The sequence below is a fragment of the Equus przewalskii genome, chromosome 1 (genome assembly GCF_037783145.1).
Source record: "Equus przewalskii isolate Varuska chromosome 1, EquPr2, whole genome shotgun sequence".
Taxonomy (NCBI): domain Eukaryota; kingdom Metazoa; phylum Chordata; class Mammalia; order Perissodactyla; family Equidae; genus Equus; species Equus przewalskii.
This window is the reverse complement of record NC_091831.1, coordinates 147,859,785-147,873,381: the sequence shown is the minus strand read 5'-3', so window position 1 is coordinate 147,873,381 and position 13,597 is coordinate 147,859,785. Positions and strand designations below refer to the sequence as shown.

At 40.6% G+C, this 13,597-nt stretch overlaps 1 protein-coding gene and 1 long non-coding RNA gene across 3 annotated transcripts in view; one reads left to right on the top strand and one right to left on the bottom strand.

Moving 5' to 3' along the window:
- The window catches only part of INO80 (INO80 complex ATPase subunit), a 126,379-nt gene extending 116,101 nt beyond the window's left edge, over positions 1–10,278 (bottom strand). For both annotated transcript variants that reach the window (XM_070583754.1, XM_070583762.1), the window contains exon 1: positions 9,683–10,278. The gene's annotated coding sequence lies outside the window, so the exon portion shown is untranslated. The remainder of the gene's footprint in view (positions 1–9,682) is intronic.
- LOC139077235 (uncharacterized) lies at positions 9,354–11,977 on the top strand. The gene is made up of 2 exons (XR_011529568.1): positions 9,354–9,472; positions 11,470–11,977. It is a non-coding gene; the product is annotated as an uncharacterized lncRNA (long non-coding RNA).
- Positions 11,978–13,597: the final 1,620 nt, after the last annotated feature.

Genomic DNA, 13,597 nt, shown 5'->3' with positions numbered 1-13,597 from the left:
TCCAGGAAAGAATCATTTCAACTCCCTAGAAGAATATCTTCACCAAGATGAGGAACAAAACATCTTATCAGAATAATAAAAGAAAGAGTCTTACTAACACAACTGCCTCAGGGGATTTCTACAGGATACACCATAGAGCATTTGGTCAAACATTTAATCCCTATTTATTAAGCATTTAGAGTCTAAATGTTACTAAATCAAAAAAACCCAAAAGGGAAGAAATGTTTCCTGAAGTAGCTGGTGGACTTTTCACATGAAAATGTAAAGAAAACAAAAATTTTCTAAGTGAGGTTATGTTAGAAGTCCCTAAGCTATATTTCATAAGTGTTCTGGTGAAAAGCACCCAATGTGAATTAATAACAATTTATCAAGTTAAAAATCTGAAAACATACCTAAAGATCCCCTCTTAATGAAGAACCAGTGACTTCAACAACTTTCAGAACAGCTAGTTCTATGAAAACACTTACCTTTTTCAGGGAATGAGATAGCTGAGTAAAAGATACTCCCATAAAAGAGATAAATTAAAGGAGTGAATTTAAAGCTCAGAAAATCTTGAGCAACTCAGTTGATTCCTCAGCAAAAGAAAGAAAACATTAGCTCACTTCATAGTTACTTATGAAAAATAGAGATCCTAGACAAAGTGTTGGGAAAATTTAGTTACCAGTTCCATATAGTTAACCCTCCATTATTATATGAGTGATGATGAGCGGTAATTATTGAGGATAAAAAATAAGAGACACCCATAAACAGCCAAAATTCCAAAATTCATTTTTATATTTAGTTTTCCTATACTAAGTCAGTTTTCATTTTGGGAATGAACACACTAACTAGTGTGGATAGTGAGAGAGAAGTTGTATAGAACTGTGTTCTCCAAAAGAAACCTGAGAAATCAAAATTCAAGTAATTCATCCTAGAGACAAACCACCTGTAAATAAGTATGAGTTAAACTGTACACTAAACGGATCTTGATTTTCAATCATCAATATTTCAGTCACTTAGATGTGTGATGATTTTGCTACCAAATAAAATTACTCATTCTCTTTACCACAGTCTCCACAATTTGAATAAGACAGGTAGGTTTATACCAAACTAGGTACTCAATAAACCCTTGCTAAAGTTAGACTTTTTCCTCTATTCAAGAAGCTTGTGGGGTGGGGAAGAAGACCTCATTACAAACAATTCCAACTAGGGATCCAAATTCTTTGATTTTGCTATTATCAAACGTTACTGTGATAAGGAGGCTATATACTTATATTCCATTGAGAACTAGGTGCCCAACATTTTGTACACATATGCACTTTATATATACATTAACTCATTTAATCCTTTTATGACATAGATACTATTATAACCTCCATCTTACAGATAAAGAAGTAAGCTTAAGTAACCCACCCAAGGTCACACAGCTGGAAATGGCAGAGCCAGGATTGGAATCCAAGAAGTCTGACTCCAAAGTCCCACATACTTAACCACTTGTTTATTTTGCTTCTCAAATTGTTCCAGTTTTGGCCACTGGGAGCTCTTTCAGTTGGTTCCTGTGCTCCTTTGACATAGCATCGTCACTGCAGGGTTAGGATTGGGGTGGTGGCAGTGGTGGCTGGAGCACTTCCTTACTTTCTGGCACTACAAGATGCTCCAGGCTCATCTTGTATATTTTCTGCCCCAGTCCTAGAATCAGTCATTTCTCCAAGGAGCTCTAGTTCTTTTTATTGGATAATGGTATTAGAAACCAAAATCTGGGTACTTGGTGTGCTCCTGGGATTCTTTTAACCTTCCCTGCTGACAAAGCACAGAAATGTGTGTGTGTATATAAACCCAAATATGTACACATATCTATAAATATTTCAATATGTAACCATCTGTATTGGTATTAAGCTAAACATGGGTTCATACTGATGTCTCCAACTTGAATCCACTACTACATGGTTCACTGTAGCCTCTTTCCCTTGCTTACTGTAAATTCCCACTCTGACAGTGAAAAGCCTGTCTCTTGTCATTTATTTACTAATTGTTCAATTGCTGTACACGTGTATATCACTATCAAAATTAACCCGAACCAAATAAAACTACACATCTACAGACAGCTAATCTTCAAGAAAGGTGCCAAGAACATACAATGGAGAAAAGATAGTCTCTTCAATAGATGGAGTTGGGAAAACTGGACAGCCACATGCAGAAGAATGAAGGTAGACCACTATCTCAGGCCATACACAAAAATAAACTCAAAATGGATCAAAGACTTGAAGATACGTCCTGAAACTATAAAACTCCTGGAAGACAACATCGATAGTACACTCTCCGACACTGAACTAAAAGGCATCTTTCCAAATACCATGTCCTCTCAGACAAGGGAAACAAAAGAAAACATAAACAAGTGGGAAGTCATCAGACTAAAGAACTTCTGCGAGGCAAAAGAAACTAGAATCAAAACAAAGAGACAACCCACCAGTTGGGAGAAAATGTTTGCAAATCATATATCTGACAAGGGGTTAATCTCCATAATACATAAGGAACTCATACAACTGAACAATAAAAAAACAACCCATCCAATCAAAAAATGGGCAGAGGAGATGAACATTTTTCCAGAGAAGATACAGAGATGGCCAACAAACACATGAAAAGATGTTCAACAACACTAATCACCAAGGCAAATCAAAACTACATTAAGATACCACCTTATGCCTGTTAAAATGGCTATAATCACTAAGACTAAAAATAACAAATGTTGGAGAGGGTGTGGAGAGAAGGGAACCCTCACACACTGCTGGTGGGAATGCAAACTGGTGCAGCCACTATGGAAAACAGTACGGAGATTCCCCAAAAAACTAAAAATACAACTACCATATCACCCACCTATCCCACTACTGGGTGTCCACCCAAACAATTTGAAATCAACAATCCAAAGTAACATATGCACCCCTATGTTCATTGCAGCACTATTCACAAGAGCTAAGACAGGGAAGCAACCCAAGTGCCCATCGACCAATGACTGGATAAAGATGTGGTGTACATATACAACGGAATACTACTCAGCCAGAAAAAAGGACAAATCCATCCCATTTGCAATAACATGGAAGGACCGAGAGGGAATTATGCTAAGTGAAATAAGCCAGTCTGAGAAAGACAAACACCAGATGATTTCACTCATATGTAGAATATAAACAAACACACGGACAAAGAAAACAGCTCAGTGGTTACCAGGGCAAGGGGGGTGGAGGGTGGGCACAGAGGTTGAAGGGGAGCACTTATGTGGTGACAGTCAAGAAATAATGCACAACTGAAATCTCACATTGATGTAAACTGTTATGAACTCGACAAAAAAAAAAGTGAGGAAAAAAAATTAACCTGTACCCCCATGGGACACTACTTTATCAGGTAGACCAGAGTGCTTACAGGCAGTTCCTTACGTCTTAGATTCCACTCATTTCCAGGGTTACTTAGGTCAGCACTTCCCTCCTCCCCTTTTTTAGTAAGGTTGTTTCATACGTTTGTTATACAATTAGATTCTCCTGCCACAGTCTGCATTCTTTCCTGGGATCCCTCACCTCCTAAATGATTTTTGTTTAATGTGCACACATTAAAGTTTACTCTTTGTGCTGTAAAGCCCTATGAGTTTTGACAAATGTCATGTATCCACTATTACAGTATCCAACAGAATAGTCTTATCAAGCAGTATTTTAACTGAATTAAATGGCACTATAATTCTCTATGGAAGCAGTCAGCTATCCTCTCACAGTACCAACAGCCTCAATGTAAAATGAGGGGGTTCTTGGGCAGGCCCCATGGCGTAGTGGTTAAGTTCAGTACCCTCTGTTTCAGCAGCCTGGTTCAGTTTCCAGTCACAGACCTACACCATGGTCAGTGGCCATGCTGTGGTGGTGACCCACGTACAAAATAGAGGAAGACTGGCACAGATGTTAGCTCAGGGTAAATCTTCCTCAGGGGAAGAAAAACACGAGGAGATTCAACTAAATGATAATAATATATAGCATTTATTAAACATTCTGTGTCAGGGATGGTGCTAAGCACTTCACATGGATTATCTCACTTATTTCTAGCAACTCTCTATACAAAGTAGATACTATTATTATCCCCATTTAAAAGATGGAATTAAGGCTTAATATTAACATGCACATCATCAGCCAGCCAGGGAGTTGTAGAGTCAAGACTCTAGAGCAGGAGTTGGCACAGAATGGCCTGCATGTCAAATGCAACCCACTGCCTAGTTTGGTAAATCCTGACAGGTAAGAATGATTTTTACATTTTTAAATAATTGGAAAAAAGTTATATTTCATGACACATGAAAACTACATGAAATTAAAACCTCAGTGTCCATAAATAAAGTTTTATTGGAACATGGCCTCACTCATTCATTTACATACATGACCAGCAAAACCTAAGATTTATTATTTGACCCTTTACAGAAAAACTTTTCCAAGACCTGCTCTAGAGCCTGGCCTACTATTATATTCTAAGAATGATTCTAAAAAAGGCAAACTATTACTAACATTAGAATGAGATCCCGGACAGAAATATCTTAGAGCCTGAACTAAAAAGTTTAATGTTGCAAAACACCACCTCTTTGAATTATCATCTTAAACAAGAAGATACTTCTGTGAACATCTACTGGTATTCTGTATACAACCACAAAGGTTTATGCATTATAACTATTTTCTTTATTGAAGTATCTTTCCCTGCCTTATCTAAAAAAAAGATCAGAGATATTTTCTATTCATAATAAAAGGGTTCTGATTTCAATACTTTATAAACTAAAATCCTAGATCAAACTGATTAAACTATCAAAATACAATGGCACTCATAATTACAGCTATCACTTGTTGAGAGCACTATGTGCCAGGCACCATTCTACACATTTCTATGTACTCATTCATTTCTCACAATTACTCTCTACGAGGTAGGTATTACTAATTTAACAGATGAAGAAATTAGGCTTAAATAGCCTTCCAGGGGCCACACAGTTAATAAGAGGGAAAGCTAAAATTTGAACCCAGGTCATTTGGCTCTAGGATCTAGATGGGGTTTGGCTATACTACACTGCCACTGGATTACAATGCTTCTGTTAACAAGGCAGATTAGGGCCTTTAAACAAAGCAAAAGAACGTCTCAGTATTTAAAACAAAAACTAAGTACTAGTAATTCATATCAGCACCTCAAGAGAAACATTTAGGTTTATACTTCTCTATGGTACTTAGAGTTTACATAATTGTATGTTTATCTTTGCAAAGCCCCTCTGTACTCTCTATATATGCACATACAACTGGATCAATTCACTTGTATACCCCTAGAGTCTACCACAGTCCCTTGAGTATGGAGATGCTCAACAAATTATTGTTGGGAGGATCAAAAAGCATTCACTAGGTGTTCAATAAATATTTATTGAGTAAATGAATGAACTGATGAGGTTTCATAAACCATTAGATACAAGTATCATTAAATGGTCTGTTGACCTAAACTAGGGCTGAATCAGAAAAGTCTTAGTAACCCTTAAATTGTGTCTGGTCTGTTGTTGAGCCTTAACCACCTTCTGTGCTAGTAAGTTTCATAAACAAAACCAATCATTATACACCTGCCAAACAATATTCATCTTTCAAGCTAGTTGTAATTTCCCAGGATTATTTTTCCTAATTCAATACAATTTAATCATGGTCGATCTCAGTTTTCATCACTCCATTGTGGAGTGAAATTTCTTTATCTTCATGTGAAAGCCTCACCATTGCCTTCATCATTTACACTGCCATTTTCTGGAAACTTCCCTTCTGATTAATTTGTTCTTGCTTGAGGTACAATAACTGGGATCCATTCAACAGTCTAAGAGTGGATATACTGCGGTTTCATACCAAGATAATGCGGTCCATTTTTAAATTTTATTTTTCATACCTCTCTTGGGAATGACTAACATTTCATTGGCCATTCAGGCAACACTCTCAGCGATAAAACTGACCACTTGGCCTAGCATTCTTTAAACCACATTGATGCTCAGTAGCCATTTTTCTGTTCATCCACAAAGATACAAAAGATTTACCCACAGTTTATCCTGCATAGCTACTAATTTCTGGCCCAGAAAACCTAGCCGTCATATACAAACCCAGAGGCACCTTATTTGTCCTTTTACAAGAATTAAGAACAGTTTTAGTATCATTATCAAAAGGTGAACTCTATCCTTGAATATCCTGAGAAAACCCAATATGCCATACATGTTGTTCCTTTCTACCACATAACAAATAGCGTCCCCTCTTCCCAAACTAAATGTATAGCAGAGTCTTCGGTATGGTTATTTCTTCAAAAATGAAAATAAACTAACATTCATCAATATGCTGTCTTATAATTAAAGTCATTTAATCTCAAAAGTGAAAATTATTATACCCACTTTACAGAAAAGGAGAACTGAAACTCAAAAAAGTTTAGTAACTTACCCAAAGGTAAGTGAGACTCAAACCCAAGTCTTTTCAAGTCAAAAACCAATGTCTTTCCCTTATACTACCAGGTTTGTCCTTAGCTAAACTATTACTTGCTCTTCCTGTAAGAATACATGTTTACACTCTTGTGAACATGAATTTAAGAGTCAATAATCCTAATAACAATAATAATATTGTCACGGAAACCACTGTTTTGTCCCATATGCAATAACTTAGCTAGGTATCCAAGACTCTGTAGGGCAGAGGTTCTTATACGAGGGTCCATGATCTCAGATGGAAAAAAATTTACATTCTTATTTTCACTAACATATAACTAAAATTAGCATTCCTTTCAAGTCTGAATGTAGGCAGCACACCACAGCAGTATTAGCAGGACTATCACTAGTTGTTATTTAATTCAATAAAAAGCAAATTTCTTACTTCATAATTGTTTTTTTAAATATGTGTGCTACATTTTATACATTTAAAAGTCATATTCTGGGGCTGGCCCCGTGGCCAGGTGGCTCGGTTCGCGCGTGCTCCGCTTTGACGCTGGGGGTTTCTCCGGTTCGGATCCTTGGTGTGGACATGACACCACTCATCAGGCCATGCTGAGGCGGTGTCCCACATGCCACAGCTAGAAGGACCCAGGACTAAAATTAATATGCAACTATGTACTGGGGGGATTTGGGGAGAAAAAGCAGAAATAAATAAATAATTTTTTACAAAGTCATCTTCTGAGAAGGGGTTCACAGTCTTCTTTAGACTGCAAAGGGGTCCAGAGCACATAAAAAATATAAGAACCCTGCTCTAGAGACCATCACACGAGCTATCTGTCAATCCTTGGTAGTAAAAGTTTATAAAGGCAAGTTACATACACAGTTTATTCACTGTCCTCTAGTCCATTAAAAATATGGATACCATTTACTCCCAGTGATTTTCTTATATCTAATTTGTCAACTATATCTACTATTACTGATCTCCTACTTCTGACCTAACACATATGGAAACCTCTCTTACGTACTTATTAAACCCAGGCATTAAGCTTTTTTGTGACCAACTTTTCAACCCTAAGCAAACCTACTGTATGATGATTAGCAAGTGAATTCAATGCTTCTGTAACTGAATTTCTGACAATGTATAGCCAAGATCTGAATGTTTATTCGCCCCCCCCATTCATATGTTGAAATCCTAACCCCCAAGGTGATGGTATTAGTTGGGATGGGAGCCCTCATGATTAGGATCAGTGCCCACAAAAGGTGTTTAGTAATTAATGACTGTGCTCTTCTCATTCTCTGCATGCTAAGCCTATCACATCAAAATTCTTGTGCAACTTTAAAACTTGTCATCAACTTCATTTATTTTCCCACACAAACTCAAAGTTTCCTATTAACCCTATCCAGTTGTGACCACTCTAAAACTCACTGCATTCCAACATTTATATTTTGTGTGAACTTGTATGTTGATATGTTAAACCCCCAAGCCAGTTTTAATCTTCTTGTGGGAAGAAGAGGTGTCTATTATTCCTTCCCCAGCCCTATGTCTACACAAGTAACGGCAGTCAAAAGCTGTTATGATACCGTTAGGAGTGCTATGACAAACTTTCATTAAGTGAAATTATAACACCATAGTTTATGGTCTGTTGCTTAGACAATCACATTTCCACCTTGATGTACTCAAGAAGTTTTTATTAGTCATAAATTTTTCTCATCACATTTGTGCTCTTTACAGTTATTTCCTATTAAAAGACACAGATCTTCAAAAATTGGTTCAGATTCTTCCGAAACAAAATGTAGAGGAAAAGAACAAAGTAAACTAAAATAATGGAATTTAATCCTTAAAAACACAAATTCATTTTATAATCAAGTATACAACTTTTACCATATATAATAATCTTGAATCATCATTTTATAGAAAGAGCTTGAGAATTTCAAGCATAAAGCACAATGAGAATGGAATATTATTTGGCAATAAAAAGGAAGAAAGTCCTGATACATGCTACAACATGGATGAACCTTGAAAACACGTTAAGTGAAAGAAGCCAGTCGCAAAAGGACACATATTGTATGATACCATTTATACAAAATATCCACAAAAGGCAAATCTACAAAGACAGAAAATAAAGTACTAGTTGCTAGGGCCTAGGGGGCGAGGGGCATGAGAAATGACCACTAAGGGGCTTCTTTTGGGGGTAATGAACAGAGAGTGGTGATAGCTGTACAACTCTGAGTACTATATACTAAAAAGCACGGAACTGTACACTTTAAAAGACGGAGTTTCTTGGTATGTGGATTGTATCTCAATAAAGCTATTACTTAAAAAATAATAAATAAAAAGCCGTCACCAGTAAACCACAATGAAAATTTCCTTGGGAAAGGATGTCAGGAAAGTCACTGATTGGAAAAGTAAGCTGGTTACCTGTGATGTTAAGGAGCTCGACCTCCTCATTCCTTCTGCCATTCCTACCAAGTACGACCATAAAACTAGTCAGTGTATGAATCAAAGAAACATTTAGGCACAGTTAGGTGTTAACTAACTGGCCTAAGTGAGTGTCTCCTTAGGCTCTATCACTCCTAAACTGTAGGGGGCTTCCACCCCGGGTGATTACGGAAGTACTAGTTTTCATTAGCAAGAAGGAAAGTCAAAGTAGGATGACACTTGCCTACATGCCCTACAAAAGCCTAGAAGATCAGAAGAGGTGTCACCTACACACTCCCAAGTCTGTGCACGTGTTAGGCTGCCCCCACTCAACATGAACAAGCAGCATGCACCATTCACCCATATCCCAACTTGCTCCCCATAAATTGACACACTATCAAACCCTTAGATATCTTTTAAAAGGGCAGATACAGCCCTCCCCGGGTTCCCACTCGAGACCAACCAGCCCCCGCCCTGCCCTGCCCCACCCCACCCCACCCCCAAACCCACACACGTGTTAGCCCGACACCGCCCCACCAGGTCCCACGTGCACCTGGTCTAACACACTCCCCACGTGTGGGCGCCCCACGGGCTTCCTCGGCTGGCTGAGGTCACCGCGTGACCCCAGGTCTCCAGAGGTAAGAGAGGGGAAGGACGAGGCCCAGGTCCCTGAGGTTCCAACCCTGCGGGGAGTGTCCACACCCATCCTCCCTACTAACCCCAACAAATCCAAGGGCTGGGGGCTACGGCCCCTTTAAGACGCGGCCCAGTCGTCGCCCGCAGAGAGGGGCGCAACGGGGCCTACACCACCCCCCCTCCGTTCGCCCGCCCACGTCTGGTCGCCTCACCTCGGGCCGCCGGGCCCCGCCGCCGCGGCGGCGGCGGAGGGGGGGCGGGGTGCGGGCGGGGTCCGGAGGGGGGGGTCGCCCCGCCGACGGTGGAGCCGCGGTTCGCTCTCTGAGGCCGTGGGACGGTGACTGCGTTGGGCGTGGACGCTCCTAGCTCGCTCCCTCGGCGGCTCCTGGGACCCCAAGATGGCGGCGGCGCTGAGGCGGCTGCGGGCGCTGGGCCGGCGGCGGCGGCGGCCACTTTCACTCACTGAGAGGAGCGGAGCAGGGACACGGGGAGCCATGGCGGGGGGGAGGAGAGGCGCCATAGCCAGGCCAGAACAATCGAGCCGCTACTCGGCTGGTTTACCCCCGCCCCACCCACGCTCACTGCTCGTCTCCAGCCCGTGGCCTCCCGCAGTGCCGCTGCCGTCGGCCTCGTGCAGCTCGCACCCCGCCGCTGCCGCCTGACGCCCCGCGCGGACCGGGGTTCGTGGGGAGACCCTGATCTATGCCATCTGAGTGCAGATTGGTCGGGGCTGGGACTGGCGAAGATTGCCGAAAGGCGGCGGGGAGGAGGAGGAGGATGTCATCGCTAGAGTGAGCAAGCAGATCTCGCGGGAGCAAGTGTCGCGAGACCTCTCCAGGCCTGCAACCGCCCAAGAAAGGTTACTTTTCCCGGAAGTAACGTCAATCGAAACGGCCCGGGATCCTGGGAATGTTCGTTCCCGTAGGCAGGAGATTGGAGCGTGCTTGTGCTTAGTTTGTTAGGGGCTACCGAACGTTGATGAGATCACTGGAGGGAAAGGATAGGCTCAGGTGTGATATTTTATCGTTTCTGGCCCCTTTGGGTGGGCTTGTACGTCGTCGAGGAAATGCCTGCTGTTTACAGTCACTCTTAGACGGTAGTTTGGGGCTCCCCTTTAGGCTCAGGGACCAACATCGCGATGCTGTGGCATAGTTAGGCAAGATGCCTAACTCAAGGCTTTAGGATTCAAGGACTTGGGAAGACAGAGACCTGTCATCGGAAATATCTCCCTATCCTCACACCCACCCAGTGAGCCTCTGAAAAGTGAATAATTGATTTGTCTGTGCCAACTCCGTAGTTTGAGCCCCCTACTACCCACATTTACAGCCCAACTGCAGATAAGGATTAGCACTTCCTGAAAGTTAGCTATGCTATCTCAGCGCCTTCACGTCTTATGCTTTAATTCATTTCAATCTGGTCTTTAGCGCTTAAACAGAACAGCATTTGCCTAAGGTCATTAAGTAGCCTTCCTGAGCTAAATTCACTGGACTTTAAAAAGTTAGTTTTGCTTCATGGCAAAAGTATACTATACGACCCTGTGTGTAAGAAAGAAGGGGACATAAGAAAACACAGGAGTATCTCTCATTTGTTGGGGGGGGGGGAATACAAAGATAAACCAGAAATTAAAGTGATTAAAGTCCTATATGAGAAGAGTGGGAAGAAGGGGAGGAATGGAAACAAAGTAGCAAGATTGACCGGAGAGTGACAAATATTTTTGTACAGGACTGACATAATAATGTTTCACATACTCCCCAAAAATAAGCATGTAAAACCAACTAAGGTGATATTTGAGTGACAATGAGCTGACTGTTTGGAGCATAGACCAAAAGGAAAAGAATAAAGGGAGAAAAGTCAGTAAGCTAAGGAGGGACCAAGTTGTAGAGTCCTTTATGTTCAAATGTAGGTTGCCTCTTGTATTCATTTTCTGTTGCTGTGCTAACAAATTACCACAAATGTAGTGGCTTAAACAGTACAAATTTATTGTCTCACAATTCTGTAGGTCAGAAGTCTGACACCCGTCTCAAACTGGGCTAAAACCAAGGTGTTGGCAGTGCTGCCTTACATTCTGAAGCCTCCGGGGAAGAATTTGTTTCCTTTTCCTGCTTGCATTCCTTGGTTATTGTCTCCCTTCCTGCATCTTCAAAGCCAGCAGTGGCAGGTTGGGACCTTCTCAGGTCACATCCGACCCAATCCGTCCTTTTAAGGATCTTTGTCATTACATCAGGCCCATCCAGATAATCCAGGATAATCTCCCTATTTTAAAATCAACTGATTAGCAACTTTAAATCCACCTGCAACTTTTAAGTCCTCTTTGCAACATAACCTAACGTGTTTACAGGTTCTGGGGACATTCCTGGGGGAGGGCATTATTCTGCTCCCTGCATCTCTCCTAGAACTTCTCATGTACAACTCTCTACATCCTTCATCTGTGACTTTCACACTGAAGTCCAGTTGTTTCCAATCTCTAAAATAGCCCTATATTCTTAATTAAAAGTCTTTGTACATTCTTCCCCTCAGAGATTTAATCTTTTCTAGAAACGTCTTGATTTTATTTTACAGTTCACTGTAACATTTTCTGTTTTCTATCTAAATGGAGGAGTCTCTTTGGCCTTCTGTAAATATTGTTCACAATCATTCAACATGCAATATTTAATTTTATTAGGGTAATGTTTAAAATACATTAGAAAATAAAACATACAGATTATTCTTTAATGATCATTTTGAGGAAACTTTGTGCAGTCAATTTAGGATATGTATTTTATTGCCAATAATAAAGCAATAAACAAAGATGTGTGGGTGGGGGACCCAAAACTGTGAACACTAAGGAATGAACTTAATCATGTACAACAAATGAGTAACAGCCACTCTGCAGTGAGTGGGGAAGAAAAGAACTCACCAAAGTAACTGAGGGAAACAGTATCCTGACTGGATACCTACGAATGAGACCAACTGAACTGTACGTAACTGCTGTGCTCCACATACGAAGTGTTTCTCAGAGCAGGGAGTGTACGTTAGCAATTTGAAACTACTTAATGTGTATGCTAGAATTCAATAAATAAATGTATTGTAGATCATGAGCTGAGTTTCTCATTGTTGGAGAAAAAAGTTATTCAATAAGGAAAAGGGAAAAGCTAAATGAAGCCTGTGGTGTTGGATTGGAATCTGAGGTGGCAGTATAAATTCATGGTTTTTTCTGTTTGTTTTGCTTTGTTTTTTTGTGAGGAAGATTGGCCCTGAGGTAACATCTGTTGCCAATCTTCCTCTTTTTGTTCAAGGAAGATTGTCGCTGAGGTAACATCTGTGCCAATCTTCCTCTATTTTATGTGGGATGCTGCCACACTGTGGCTTGACAATCGCTGCTAGGTCCACACCCGGGATCGGGATCCGAACCTGTGAACCCCGGGCCACCGAACTGGAGCACGTGAACTTAACCACTACACCACCATGCCATCCCCAATTGATGGTTTTTAATATATGTACGATAGCTGCAGAAATATAGATTGGTGTACGTGTGGCTTAAATACATATATTCCCTAGTTCTCTGCTGAGAGCATCTGGAAGCAGTGAGGATACCTACTACCCAGATCTTGATTTCTAAACACCATTCTCCAATGGAAAGAATAAGGAGAACCTTGGAGAAATAATTGATTCCCGGACTGAGACAAGGAACATACAAGATGAGCCTGGAATATCTTGTGGTTTTGGACAACAGTGCTCCAAAAAGGATGTCACAAGAACACAGGAGCCAACCTGAAAGAGTTCCTAATGGCCAAAGCAACAAAATAATCATAGTATTACATTATCAGCCATAGACCCAAAGATATTTATTTTTAAGTATCTTATATAAATAAGATACTTATTTATACTTATATAGATAAATGGTTATTTAAATGAATAGGGGAGAAGAGATGGCTCTTTCTTAAAGTAGAATTCCTATTAATAAATGTTGCAGGAAAGAAGGATAACAAAATCACCATTAAGCAAACACTGTGGTAATAACTGTTACAGACGAGATCCACCGATGGATGCTAAATTAATGGGTAAAAAATTGAGGAGCAAGAGGATTTGTATAGATTCAGCGTGTTTCACCCAAGATACATTTTAGCAGAAAGGGAAAGAGAGTAACT